The 14,242-nt window shown below is 63.8% G+C and overlaps 1 protein-coding gene and 1 pseudogene across 1 annotated transcript in view; one reads left to right on the forward strand and one right to left on the reverse strand.

The window, feature by feature from the left end:
• Positions 1-14,242, forward strand: part of LOC120375866 — a 332,464-nt pseudogene that overhangs the window by 117,631 nt on the left and 200,591 nt on the right.
• The window catches only part of LOC120375891 (zinc finger protein 189-like), an 83,860-nt gene that overhangs the window by 42,758 nt on the left and 26,860 nt on the right, over positions 1-14,242 (reverse strand). The gene's annotated exons all lie outside the window — the stretch shown is intronic.

A 14,242-nucleotide genomic window follows, 5' to 3' on the forward strand; every position in this document is an offset into this window, starting at 1 on the left:
TGGTGGCCCAATGCTCTATGGAATGTGGGTGAAGGACTCGGGCTGAGAAATGATTTAACAGGGGTTTGTATTTATTGCCCCGATTAAAATCTATGGCTAAAGGCAGCCACTGTTGTTAGTACTTGTACCTGTGTAGGGACACCCCAGTGGGTGTCAAGTCCATTGCCTTCACCAGGGGCAGTCGATTATTTTAGCAAAGTACAAATTTCTTGGTCAAGGCCTGGACTCCAGAGAAAACAATACACTGCTGATAAGAAGAAGTACATCAAAAGGTTTTGCAGCCACCATGGGCATAACTATGATGTGTCGTGTTTCACTCTTTAAACCTGGCACCACCTCCTTTCTCTTTGGCCTTGTAGTTGACCAAGGGCAAAGCTGAACATCTCCTCAGATACCAGGGAGTGTTTATGTCCATTCCTGCGAGCTACACAGGGGTTTGATGTTGCTGTTTCAGTCCTCCGGCTCTGCTGGGATAAGGAACAATTCAGGCTGTCACTGAACTGAAGGAGGAAGATCAGTTTTTGACAGGGAGAGGGACGCCTCCTCTTAAAGGTGTTTGTCTGGCTGGCAGTCCTGGTCCCCGGGTCTCGCCCGTGGGGCTCCAGCAGTTTTGGGACCAGGTCACTCCTTGGCCCCACCTGCTGCCCCCCGGCGCTTCCTCCCCACCCCCCGCCAGGGGCCCCGGCAGTGCAGCGGAGCTGAGCCGCAACGTCCTGCTCGCTCCAGTGGCTGCCGGCCCCACCCCCGGGCAGGGCAGGGTGGGTCACTGCCTCCGCGCGCTGCCCCCGCCCCGAGCCCCTGCAGCCAATGGGACACTGTGGGGGTGATGCCTGGGGGCAGCAGCACACGGAGGCCACCCAGCCCACCCCACCTTGGAGCCCCAGGTAAGCGCCACACTCCTGACTCCCTCCCAGAGCCTGCACCACCACCCCCTCCACACACGCCTGCCCCCAAGTCCTTCCCACAGCCTGTGCCCTCTCCCTCCACACACCCCCACCCCCCGGCCCCAAACTCCCGCCCACAGCCAGCACCCCACCCCTCCTCCTGTTCCCCCTACCCTCTGCCCCAGCCCAGAGCCTGCACCCAGCACCCAAACTCCCAGAGCCATAACAAGGAATTTTTGTGCCCGAGGCAAGGGCCGGCTCCAGGCTCTTTGGCGGCAGGTCCCTGAGTCCCTGTCGGAGGGAAGGACCTGCCACTGAATTGCCGCCGCCGCTTCATTCATCCTTCGCTGGCAATTTGGCAGCAGGTCCCTGAGTCCCTCTCGGAGAGAAGGACCCACTGCCGAATTGCAGCCGAAGAAGCAGCAGCGGTAGAGCTGCCGCTGAAGCGCCGCTGATCGTGGCAGAGCTGCGCCCCTCATCTTTGTGCGCCCGAGGCAAGTGCCTCACTCGCCTGGCCCTTGTTACAGCGCTGCAAACTCCATCCCAGAGCCTGCCCCCCAGAACCCCTCCCCCACCCAAACACCCTCCCAGAGCCTGCACCCCAGAACCCCTCCCCCACCCAAACTCCCTCCCAGAGACCAGCCGCTCACCCCTTCTGCACCCAAACTCCCCCCACAGCCTGCACCCCTCCTGCACCCCAATCCCCAGCCCCAGCCCAGGGCCTGCACCCTAGACCTCCTCCCCCCACCCAAACTCCCTCCCAGAGCCTTAGGCAGGTGAGGGGCAGAGTTTTGGGGGGCGGGTTCTGGGCAGTATGAGTGACATTATTGGCCCACTGGGAGGACTGGAGGACTGGCACTGGCCCTAAGGTAAATTGAGGTTGAGACCCTGCTTTAAGGGATTGGAGCAATGCTGGAGAGACTGACGGGAAGGGAGCTGGGAGCTGTGTGTGCCCCAAGGAGAGTTGTTGTTGTGGTCTGGTGACACAGAGCGGGGGTGGGGAGTTTGTAAGCTGTGGTGTTTGTATAGAAGAGAGAAAGTTTACTAACCCCCAGGTTAAAAACTGGTCCTGCTCTAGGCTATACATGACACTCCTTGTTGCGAGTATAGATCAGCGGTTGAATGTTTCCCTGCAAGGTAATGGGCTCCTAATGCCCTCCCTGGTCAGAGCTCCAGCACCTTCTGTACTCACACCGTGAATGTGAAGAACAAGACTCCAACCCCATCATTCTTCCCTGGCCCAGAGGACCAGCGAGATGGGCCCATCCACCAATCACCCTCTGCCCTTCATCCTATCCCAGTCCTGACCTCCAGTTTCACAGCTCTGCTGGTGCCCCTCACTCCCGACCCGCAGGCCCCTGGGTTCCCCCCAGCTCTGATGGTGCCCCTCACTCCCGACCCGCAGCCCCTGCCATCCCAGTCCTGACCTCCAGACTCACAGCTCTGCCGGTGCCCCTCACTCCCGACCCGCAGCCCCTGCTATCCCAGTCCTGACCTCCAGACTCACAGCTCTGCTGGTGCCCCTCACTCCCGACCCGCAGCCCCCTGGGCTTCCCCCAGCTCTACCGGTGCCACTCACTCCCGACCCGCAGCCCTCTTGGGCTCCCGCTGAGCTCTGCAGTCACTGCACTGCTGGTGCCCCTCACTCCTGACCTGCAGCCCCTGTTATCCCAGTCTGGCTGATTATCTAGTGGAACAAGCTCTGCAAGGGACGTGGTTAATTCCCCATCACTGCCTGTGTAAATGAAGACCGCAGCTCTTCCTGCAAGACACCTGGTGTGTGGGTGTCCCTGTTCCCCCTTCAGAACCTCTGGTACATGGTGCTTCCCTCCTCCCAGTTCAAGATCCCCATCATGTGGGTGCTCCCATCCAGGATCTCCGGTGGGTGTCTCTGTCCCCCACCCCATGAACTAGCTCCAGTGTGTGGTTTCCCCTGCCTGCCCCCATCCCGGATCTGTGGGTGTCTCTGTTCCCCTTTTCAAGATCCGTGTTGCTTGGCTGCGTCCCTCCCCCCAAGTCAGAATCCCCAGCGTGTGAGTGCTCCCATCCCCCCTCCAGGCTCTGCGGGGGATGTCTGTATAAAAAGAGACTGTGTCTCACTGTCTTGCCCAGGCTACGCTGCAGGGGCTATTCACAGGTGCGATCCCACTACTGATTGACACGGGAGTTTTGACCTGCTCCGTTTCTGACCTGGGCCGGTTCACCCCTCCTTAGGCAACCTGGGGACCCCAAGCTGCGGACACCTGATCGGCACAGCCCCCTGCAGCCCAGAGCTCCTGAGGTCAAGCGATCCGCCAGCCTCAGCCTCCCCAGGCGCTGGGATCACAGGCACCAGCCACGGGGCCTGGCTGGTTACAGGGTCTCCCGCTTCCAATTTCAGGCTCAGCCTGGGAGCTCTGCGCTCTGAGCGGGTGGAAGCGGAGCCTGGAACTGAGCTGATGCGCTGAGGGTTATCTGCACTGCGCACTTCACAGAGAGGTGAAAACACGGGGCACAGATCTTTGAGCACAACCCTCGTCCTGAGGAATGGGGGGGGCTGCATAAAGAGAAACCGGCTCTCCCTGGCAGGGCTGCAGCAGCTCTTCACAGGGGCAGTCCCATGGCCAATCGGTACCAGAGTTTTGAAAGCCTCCTTTTACTGGACTGACCTCGCTCCCCTCTCTCTAGGGGGACTGGCGACCCCAAACTTCCCAGAAACCAGCATAGCGAGGCCAACCTGAGCACAGACACCTGCTCAGCACCCCAGGGTGCAGCCCTGAACTCCGGCAATCAGCTACGCTCAGCTGCCCACCCAACAAGCGTTACACGCAGGAGCCTTCGTGCCCCACGTGTTCAGGTCCCTCCCAGCGCCAGCTTCAAACTCCGCTGCTCAGTTCTAAGCTTTGGCCACACGGGGGCAGCCTGGAGCTCAGCCAACGCCTCCCATTGCTGGTTGCGTTTCCCACTCCTCGAGGCAGGTTCACACCCCGCAGGCAGATCTCTGAATTGGAGCCGAACCGTTCCCCAAATCCAGTGCTTTAGCAGCAGCTTTGCTAGGAAAGCGCTGACGTCCCCAAGTAACGTAAGAGCCAGAGCGCCGTGACCAGGATCTTCTATCGGTCCCCTCACCGTGGTGTCTGTCAGGCGCAAGGAGAAACCAGGGAAATGTTTTCATGGCGTTTAAGGGCAGAAGGGGCCATTAGCTCAGCTAGTCTGACCCCCGAATAACACAGAATTACACCATGACACGTATTGATCCCACAGACCTTAGATAGATCAAAGCGTCTCAGCCTCAGGAAGGAGGCTAAACTGGGTACCAGAGGTAGTGAACAAGGGGCCCCCAAGGCAATGGCAGGGAGCTGACGAGGTGAAATATGCCCAGATGATCCCAGCAGGCGACCCACCCCCATGCTACAGAGCTGGGAGTCCCTGTTCCTGCTGCCCTTAAGAATCTCTGGTGGTAAGTGGGTCCCCCCCCGTTCCCCAGATAAGAATCCTCCATGTGGTTTCCCTGGCTTCACCTCCAGATAAGAACATTGTGTGGAGGGAGTGGGAGGAAGGTTGTCTGGCAGATATGTAAAGGGGGACTGTGTCTCCCTGTCTGGCCCAGGCTCCTGGGAGGAAGTGATCTCAGTGTGTCTGGCTGTCTCCATTCCTCCCACCCATAAGAATCCCTGGTGTGTGGGTGCACCCTAGACCATTACGGATCTCTGGGGGTGGGTGTCTCTCTCCCCCTAGTCAGGATCTCTGGGCCGTGCCTGTATAAAAGGAGACTTTGACTCACCCAGGCTGGGCTGCCATCATGGAACAGACCAGGTCCTTCTGTGGAGGGTTTGCGTTCCTCCAATTATGTGATCTCAGTGTGTGTGGGTGTCCCTGTCCATTCAACCCTTAACAATCCCTGGTGCGTGGGTGCGCTGGGCCCCATTACAATCCCCTCTGTCTTACCCCCCATGAGGGATCCAGTGGATTTGGTTGTTCTCCACGCTACTGGGGGTGTCTGGTGCCCCTGTCCCTCCTGGTTAATAGTGGAGTGTGTGGGTGTCCCCCCGCCCGTTAAGGATCCATGTTGTGTGGATGCCCCCGTTCTTCTAATTAAGAATGGTACAATGGAGCATAAGGGTGTGTCCCCCACCCAATGAACTAGCTCCCGTGTGTGGTTCCCCTGCTCCCATCCAGGCTCTGTGGTGTGTGGGTGTCTCTGTTCCCCTTTTCAAGATCCGTGTGCAGGGGGGCGTTCCTCCCCCCAAGTCAGAATCCCCAGCGTGTGGGTGCTCCCATCCCCCCTCCAGGCTCTGCGGGGGGGGGGGGGTCGTAAAAGAGACCGTGTCTCACTGTCTTGCCCAGGCTACACTGCAGGGGCTACTCACAGGCACAACCCCACTACTGATCGGCACAGGAGTTTTGACCTGCTCTGTTTCCGACCTGGGCCGGTTCACCCCTCCTTAGGCAACCTGAAGACCCTGAGCTTCCCAGGGATCACCCTATTGATGCCGAGCTTAGTGCGGACACTCAATCGGCACAACCCCCTGCAGCCCAGAACTCCTGAGCTCAAGCGATCCGCCGGCCTCAGCCTCCCCAGGCGCTGGGATCACAGGCACCAGCCATGGAGCCCGCCTTATTTTGCTGCCTGGCAGCTGGAGCTTTAAACTCTGCTTGTGAGCTCTGTGCCTTGGCCAGATGGGGACAGCCTGGAACTGGGAAATGCTCCTGCTTCCCCCGCCCCCCTCTCATGTCGAGCTGCAGGCGCCGCTGTCCTCCCAGATAAGATCCCGGATGTTTCGGTTCCCCTTCCCCCGCCCAGGTGTCCGGGTACCTCTGCCCCCCATACAGAATCCTGGGTGTGGGGGTGTCCGTCCCTCTGCAGAGGATCCCGGAGTGTGGATGCCCTTGTCCCCCCCTACAAGATCCTGGGTGTGTGGGTGCCACTCTCCCCCCCGTAGATCTCTGGTGGGTGGGTCCCCAGGGTGTGAGTGCTCCCATCCCCCGATACAGGCTGGGGGGGGGGGGTATAACTGGCTCTCCCTGTCCTGCCCAGGCGGTGCTACAGCAGCTGTTCACAGGGGCAGCAACCCCACTGTGACCCTGCAGCTTTAACCTGCTCCAGGGGTGACCTGCTTCACCCTCCTGTGGGAGCCCGGGGACCCCGAACTGCCCAGAATCACCTGATTGATGCCGAGCTTAGCACAGACACCGGCTCAGCCTGGCAGGGAGCTGCCCTGAGCCCTGACAATCAGCTTCCCTCCGCCTCCTGCTGCACAGCGAGGATCCCACGTGAGAGCCTTTGTGCCCCGCGTGTCCAGCCAGGTCCCTCCCAGCTTCAGCTTTCAACTCTGCTTGTGAGCTCCTCTCTCCGGCCACACGGGGGCAGCACTAACGGCCTCATCTAAATTTGACCCTTCAGACCGCAGATTATAACCCAGCGGGCAGATTATAACCCAGGAAGCCAAATCCTTCCCCAAAATGACCGTTGAAGCAGAAGGTCCCCTTGGAAAGATCAGGAATTTTGCCTTTAAAAACAAGGAAAATGTGCATTGGTCTCTTCTGTCTACAGCGAGAGATTGAAGAAACTCAATTGATTTCATTGACTGGAGGTTAAGAGGGGATTTAGTCACTGATTTTAAATACACAGTTTTAAAAATTCCCAGAGGGGGGAATATCTGATTTTAAAGGGTTCTTTAATTCACCAGACAAAGGTTGAACACGACCCCCTTGGTTTGCAGTCAATGTCACAAAACGCCAACTGGAAATTACCATTTTTTAACTGTGAGGCTAATTATCTAGTGGAAAAAGCTCTGCAAGGGACGTGGTTAATTCCCCATCACTGCCGGGTGTAAATGAAGACCGCAGCTCTTGCTGCAAGACACCTGGTGTGTGGGTATCCCTGTTCCCCCTTCAGAACCTCTGGTACATGGTGCTTCCCTCCTCCCAGTTCAAGATCCCCATCATGTGGGTGCTCCCATCCAGGATCTCCGGTGGGTGTCTCTGTCCCCCACCCCATGAACTAGCTCCAATGTGTGGTTTCCCCTGCCTGCCCCCATCCGGGATCTGTGGGTGTCTCTGTTCCCCTTTTCAAGATCCGTGTTGCAGGGGGGCGTCCCTCCCCCCAAGTCAGAATCCCGAGCATGGGGGTGCTCCCGTCCCCCCCTGCAGGCTCTGTGGGGGATGTCTGTATAAAAAGAGACTGTGTCTCACTGTCTTGCCCAGGCTATGCTGCAGGGACTATTCACAGGTGCAATCCCACTACTGATCAGCAGGGGAGTTTTGACCTGCTCCATTTCCGACCTGGGCCGGTTCACCCCTCCTTAGGCAACCTGGGGACCCCAAGCTTCCCCAGGATCACCATATTGATGCTGAATTTAGTGTGGACACCCGATCGGCACAGCCCGCCGCAGCCCAGAACTCCTGAGCTCCAGCGACCCGCCAGCTTCCCCAGGCGCTGGGATCACAGGCACCAGCCACGGGGCCCGGCTTGTTTTGCTGTCTGGCAGCTGGAGCTTTAAACTCTGCTTGTGAGCTCTGTGCCTTGGCCAGATGGGGACAGCCTGGAACTGGGAAATGCTCCTGCTCCCCCCGCCCCGTCTCATGTCGAGCTGCAGGCGCCGCTGTCCTCTGATGTAAGATCCCGGATGTTTCGGTGCCCCCCATCCCCTGTCCAGGAGCCCAGGTGTCCGGGTACCTCTGCCCCCAATACAGAATCTTGGATGTGTGGGTGTCTGTCCCTCTGCAGAGGATCCCGGAGTGTGGATGCCCTTGTCCCCCCCTACAAGATCCTGAGTGTGTGGGTGCCACTCTCCTCCTAGAAGATCTCGGGTGCGTGGGTGGGTGCCCCTGTTCACCCTTACAGCATCCCTGGTGCACGGGGCCTCCTCCGTCCCAACTCAGGGCCCCAGGGTGTGAGCGCTCCCATCCCCCGATACAGGCTGGGGCGGGGGAGGGGTATAACTGGCTCTCCCTGTCCTGCCCAGGCGGTGCTACAGCAGATGTTCACAGGGGCAGCAGCCCCACTGTCACCCTGCAGCTTTAACCTGCTCCAGGGGTGACCCATGCGGGTCGGGAGTGAGGGGCACCAGCAGAGCTGAGAGTCTGGAGGTCAGGACTGGGATAGCAGGGGCTGCGGGTCGGGAGTGAGGGGCACCGTCAGAGCTGGTTGACGCCTAAGGGGCTGCGGGTCGGGAGTGAGGGGCACCAGCAGCGCAGTAACTGAAGAGCTCAGCGAGGAATCGAGGGGGCTGTGGGTCGGGAGTGAGGGGCACCAGCAGAACTGTGAGTCTGGAGGTCAGGACTGGGATAGTAGGGGCTGCGGGTCGGGAGTGAGGGGCACCGGCAGCACAGTGACTGGGGGGCTTTGCGGGAAGCCCAGTCGCTGCAAGTCGGGCGTGAGGGGCACCAGCAGAGCTGTGGATCTGGAGATCAGGATTGGGATAGGAGGGGCTGCGGGTCGGGAGTGAGGGGCAGCAGCAGAACTGTGAGTCTGGAGGACAGGACTGGGATGGCAGGGGCTGCGAGTTGGGAGTGAGGGGCACCGGCAGAGCAGGAGGGAGACCAGGGGGCTGCGGGTCGGGAGTGAGGGGCACCGTCAGAGCTGGTGGACGCCTAAGGAGCTCCGGGTCGGGAGTAGGGGGCAGCAGCAGAACTGTGAGTCTGGACTCAGGACTGGGATAGCAGGGGCTGCGGGTCGGGCGTGAGGGGCACCGGCAGAGCTGGAGGGAGACCAGGGGGCTGCGGGTCGGGAGTGAGGGGCACCAGCAGAGCTGTGAGGCTGGAGGTCAGGACTGGGATAGTAGGGGCTGCGGGTCGGGAGTGAGGGGCACCGGCAGCGCAGTAACTGGGTAGCTCAGGGGGGCATCCCGGGGCATGCGGGTCGGGAGGGGAGGCACCAGCAGAGCTGTGGGTGTGGAGGTCAGGACTGGGATAGTAGGGGCTGCGGGTCGGGAGTGAGGGGCACCGGCAGCGCAGTAACTGGGAGCTCAGCGAGGAATCCAGGGGGCTGCGGGTCGGGAGTGAGGGGCACCAGCAGAGCTGTGGGTGTGGAGATCAGGATTGGGATAGGAGGGCTGCGGGTCGGGAGTGAGGGCACCGGCAGCACAGTGACTGGGGAGCTCGCGGGAAGCCCAGTCGCTGCCGGTCGGGAGTGAGGGGCATCAGCAGAGCTGTGGGTCTGGAGATCAGGATTGGGATAGGAGGGGCTGAGGGTCAGGAGTGAGGGGCAGCAGCAGAACTGTGAGTCTGGAGGTCAGGACTGGGATAACAGGGGCTGCAGGTCGGGAGTGAGGGCACCGGCAGAGCTGGTGGGAGAAAAGGGGGCTGCGGGTCAGGAGTGAGGGGCACCGTCAGAGCTGGTGGACGCCTAAGGGGCTGCGGGTCGGGAGTGAGGGGCACCAGCAGAGCTGTGAGTCTGGAGGTCAGGATTGGGATAGGAGGGGCTGCGGGTCGGGAGTGAGGGGCAGCAGCAGAGCTGTGAGTCTGGAGGTCAGGATTGGGATAGCAGGGGCTGCGGGTCGGGAGTGAGGGGCACCAGCAGAGCTGTGAGTCTGGAGGTCAGGATTGGGATAGCAGGGGCTGCGGGTCGGGAGTGAGGGGCACCGGCAGCACAGTGACTGGGGAGCTCCGCGGGAAGCCCAGTCGCTGCAGGTCGGGAGTGAGGGGCACCAGCAGAACTGTGGGTCTGGAGATCAGGATTGGGATAGCAGGGGCTGCGGGTCGGGAGTGAGGGGCACCGTCAGTGCTGGGGGGAACCAAGGGGCTGCGGGTCGGGAGTGAGGGGCACCAGCAGAGCTGTGGGGCTGGAGGTCAGCACTAGGATACCATCCAGCCTGATGGTAAGCGATGCCCAGCTGAGCCCATGGCCAGTACGTCCTGCTCCACCCACGGCCGGGCTGGGAGTCAGGACTCCTGGTTCTTCTCCCCAGCTGTGGGAGGGCAGTGCAGGCTAGTGGTTAGAGTGGGGGTTGGGAGCCAGGGTATCCGGGTCCCACCGCTAGCTCTGGGAAGGGAGTGGGGGCCAGTCTTGTGCACCCCCTGGCTTGAAGTGGTTTCCATCCTGTGCAGGGTTTACAGTTTTGTTCACTGGCTCTCAGCACCTCCCACTATACAAATTGTCCCAGTGCCGCTGGGTCTAGTGGTTAGAGCCGGGGAGGCCGGGAGCCAGGCAGGGGCGGTGGGTATAAGGGGCCCGGGGAGGCACCTGACCTGTGCTCCACCCAGAGGCCCCGCTCCCACTCGTCCTCTCCCCCGCAAGGCCCCATCCTCACTTCGCCCTTTCCCAAGCTCCATCCGGCCACATGGGGCCGGGGGAGAGGCCGGGGGTGCAAACGGCAGAGAGGCTGGTGGGGGGGGCCTTGGGGTGGGGTGAAGAGGCACAAGTGGCAGGGCCTCGGGGAAGAGACGTGAGAGGTGGGCGGGGTCAGGGAGTGGAACAAAGGGGTCCTGAGGGCGTGTGGGCGGGGCTGAAGGGGCGTGTGGGCGGGGCTGAAGGGGGAGTGTGGGCGGGGTGGAAGGGGCGTGTGGGCGGGGCTTTGGCAGGAGGAGGCTGAGTGACAGCAGGCCTTGGGGCAGGGCCACAGTCCGGGCCCGCCCAGCCTCCCCAAGTGGAGGAGTCCCAAGCTGCCCATGGAGCCAGGACTCCTCGGTTCTATTCCTGGCTCTCCCACAGACTCCCAATCTGAGCTGGTGCAGCCCATCTCGCCCTCCCTGGTGCCTCAGTTTCCCCCGTGTGAGACGGGTCCCAGTGTGAACGGCTGCAGCGCCGTGGAGAATCTCGTCCCTTCTCCTGGCGGCTCCTTGGGAGCCCTGGGGAAGCAGCCAACTGCTGCAGCCCCTGGCTCCCGTCTGGGCAGCCCGGGGTGGGGTGGGATCTGGGCAATGGGAAGAAGGAATCCCCCTTCCCCACCCCACCCGGCGACATGGGGAGGCTGGTGCTGCGGGGCAGGGAGTCCTGCAGCCCTCGCAGGAGAAGGGGCTGGTTCCCGGGTGGGTTGCTGTTGGGGGCTGGGGGGGGGGCACTGCTGGACTGGGGGCTCCACCCTGCGGGGTGGAGGTGGAGCACGGCCTGCTGGGAGTGGACGTCTCCTCTGGATGGGGGAGGGTGACACTGGCCAAATTGTGGGAGCCCCTTTCCCCCCCCCAGACAAGGGAGGGGCCTCTCAGCCTTGCCGGCTCGTCTCTCTTTCACCAGGATCGGCCCAGCACCTGGCCTGGCCCAGACCCCCCTTCCTCAGCGCCAGCAGCTGCCCATTGTGGGGAGTGGAGCGGCCGGGGTGGGGCCTCTCAAGCCCCAGGGAGCGGGGCGGGGGCACTGGGGGGCAGTGGCTGCGGTGGGGGGAGGTGGGTTGGAGAGATGTCGGGGGGTGAAGCTGGGACTCAGGGGGGGAATGGGGCAGGCTGCAGGGAGGAAGTGTGGGGCTACCGGAGGAGCTGGGGCTGGGAAGCTGCGGGGACACAGCCGGGGGTAGTGGTGACACCGCAGGGGGCTGCTCAAGAGGCAGTGGGCTGGGGGCAGGGTGGGAGCTCGGACAGGGGTGGGGTCAGGCTATTGCGGGTCTCCTGTGAATGGCACCAGACTGCAGGGAACCCCCGGCCGGCAGCCCCTGCTGGGGTCTGGTCAGTGCAGCCCCGATGCACCCTGCTGGGGTCTACTCACTGCAGCCCCGCTGCACCCTGCTGGGGGTCTGGTCACTGCAGCCCCCGATGCACCCTGCTGGGGCTCTGGTCACTGCAGCCCCCGATGCACCCTGCTGGGGCTCTGGTCACTGCAGCCCCATGCACCCTGCTGGGGCTCTGGTCACTGTAGCCCCCGCTGCACCCTGCTGGGGCTCTGGTCACTGCAGCCCCCACCCGATGCACCCTGCTGGGGCTCTGGTCACTGCAGCCCCCGACGCACCCTGCTGGGGCTCTGGTCACTGCAGCCCCCGATGCACCCTGCTGGGGCTCTGGTCACTGCAGCCCCCGAGGCACCCTGCTGGGGGCTCTGGTCACTGCAGCCCCCAACCTCACACTGGAACTGGGCGGGGGTGGGGGTGGGGAAGGTTTCTTCTCGCGCTCCCATTGGTCAGGGCTCTGCCTCCTCTTCCTATTGGCTGTCTCGGGAGAGGCGGAGTTTCCGAGAGGGCGTCACGTGGCCTTGAAGCGTTCGCGAGGCGGCTCCTGAGCAGCCCAACCCCCAGGCACCCCCTCCCCACTGCCGCCCCTCCCCTCTCCCGCCCCCAACCCCCAGGCTCCCCCTCCCCACTGCCGCCCCTCCCCTCCTCCCCGCCCCCAACCCCCAGGCTCCCCTCCCCAGTGCCGCCCATCCCCTCTCTGCCCCCGCCCCAACCCCCAGGCTCCCCTCCCACTGCCGCCCATTCCCTCTCTGCCCCGCCCCCAACCCCCCAGGCTCCCCTCCCCAGTGCCGCCCATCCCCTCTGCCCCGCCCCAACCCCTCCCGAGCCCCTCCCCACTGCCGCCCATCCCCTCTGCCCCGCCCCAACCCCCAGGCTCCCCTCCCCACTGCCGCCCCTCCCCTCTCTGCCCCGCCCCCAACCCCCAGGCTCCTCCCCACTGCCGCCCTCCCCTCTCCCGCCCCCAACCCCTAGCGCCCCCTCCCACTGCCGCCCATCCCCTCCTGCCCGCCCCAACCCCAGGCTCCCCCTCCCCACTGCCGCCCATCCCCTCCTGCCCCGCCCCAACCCCCAGGCTCCCCTCCCTGGTGCCGCCCCTCCCTCTCTGCCCCGCCCCAACCCCCAGGCTCCCCTCCCCAGTGCCGCCCATCCCCTCTCTGCCCCGCCCCAACCCCCAGGCGCCCCTCCCCACTGCCGCCCATCCCCTCTCTGCCCCAACCCCCAGGCTCCCCTCCCCACTGCCGCCCATCCTCTCTGACCCGCCCCCAACCCCCAGGCTCCCCTCCACTGCCGCCCATCCCCTCTCTGCCCCGCCCCAACCCCTCCAGGCTCCCCTCCCCACTGCCGCCCATCCCCTCTCTGCCCCGCCCCCAACCCCCAGGCGCCCCCACCCCACTGCCGCCCATCCCCTCTCTGCCCCGCCCCCAACACCCCCAGGCTCTCCTCCCCACTGCCACCCTTCCCCTCTCTGCCCCGCCCCCAACACCCCCAGGCTCCCCTCCCCACTGCCGCCCATCCCCTCTCTGCCCCGCCCCCAACCCCCGAGCGCCCCCACCCCACTGCCGCCCTTCCCCTCTCTGCCCCCGCCCCCAACCCCTCCCCCTCCTCCCCTCCCCAGTGCCGCCCATCCCCTCTCTACCCCTGCCCCAAACACCCCCAGGCTCCCCTTCCCCAGTGCCGCCCATCCCCTCTCTGCCCCGCCCCCAACCCACCCCGAGCTCCCCTCCCCAGTGCCGCCCCTCCCCTCTCTGACCCCGCCCCAACACCCCCAGGCTCCCCTCCCCAGTGCGGCCCCCTCTGCCCCCACCCCAACCCCGGGCTCCCTCTCCCAGTGCCGCCCCTCCCCTCTTCTGCCCCGTCCCCAACACCCCCGATCTCCCCTCCCACAGTGCCGCCCATCCCCTCTCTGACCCCGCCCCAACACCCCCGAGCTCCCTCGATGCCGCCCATCCCCTCTCTGACCCCGCACTCAAACACCCCCGAGCTCCCCCTCCCCAGTGCCGCCCATCCCCGTCTCTGCCCCGCCCCAAACACCCCCAGCTCCCCCTCCCCAGTGCTGCCCATCCCCTCTCTGCCCCCGCCCCTAACACCCCCAGCTCCCCTCCCCAGTGCCGCCCATCCCCTCTTCTGCCCCACCCCAAACACCCCCGAGCTCCCCCTCCCCAGTGCTGCCCATCTCCTCTCTGCCCCCGCCCCAACACCTCCCAGCTCCCCACCCCAGTGCCGCCCATCCCCTCTCTGACCCCGCCCCAAACACCCCCAGGCTCTCCCTCCCCAAGTGCCGCCCATCCCCCTCTCTGCCCCCGCCCCCTAACACCCCCGAGCTCCCCCTCCCCCAGTGCCGCCCATCCCCGTCTCTGCCCCAAGCTCCCCCTCCCCAGTGCCGCCCATCCCCTCTTCTGCCCCCACCCCAAACACCCCCAGGCTCCCCCTCCCCAGTGCCGCCCATCCCCTCTTCTGCCCCCGCCCCAACACCCCCAGGCTCCCCTCCCCAGTGCCGCCCATCCCCTCTCTGCCCCCGCCCCAACACCCCCGACCTCCCTTTCCCTCTCTGCCCCGTCCCCAAACACCCCCCCGAGCTCCCCCTCCCCCAGTGCCGCCCATCCCCCTCTTCTGCCCCCGCCCCAAACACACCCCGACACTGCTCCTGGTTTTGGGAGGGGAACAGGAGAAAGGACAAAAGAAGCAAGAGACGAAGAGAAAGGAGGGAGGGATGGATGGAGGAAAGGTGAAACAAAAGAACAAACTCTAATGTCCCCAGTGATTTTAAGGGACAAAATC

Source organism: Mauremys reevesii, linkage group 12 (genome assembly GCF_016161935.1).
Source record: "Mauremys reevesii isolate NIE-2019 linkage group 12, ASM1616193v1, whole genome shotgun sequence".
Classification (NCBI taxonomy): Eukaryota; Metazoa; Chordata; order Testudines; family Geoemydidae; genus Mauremys; species Mauremys reevesii.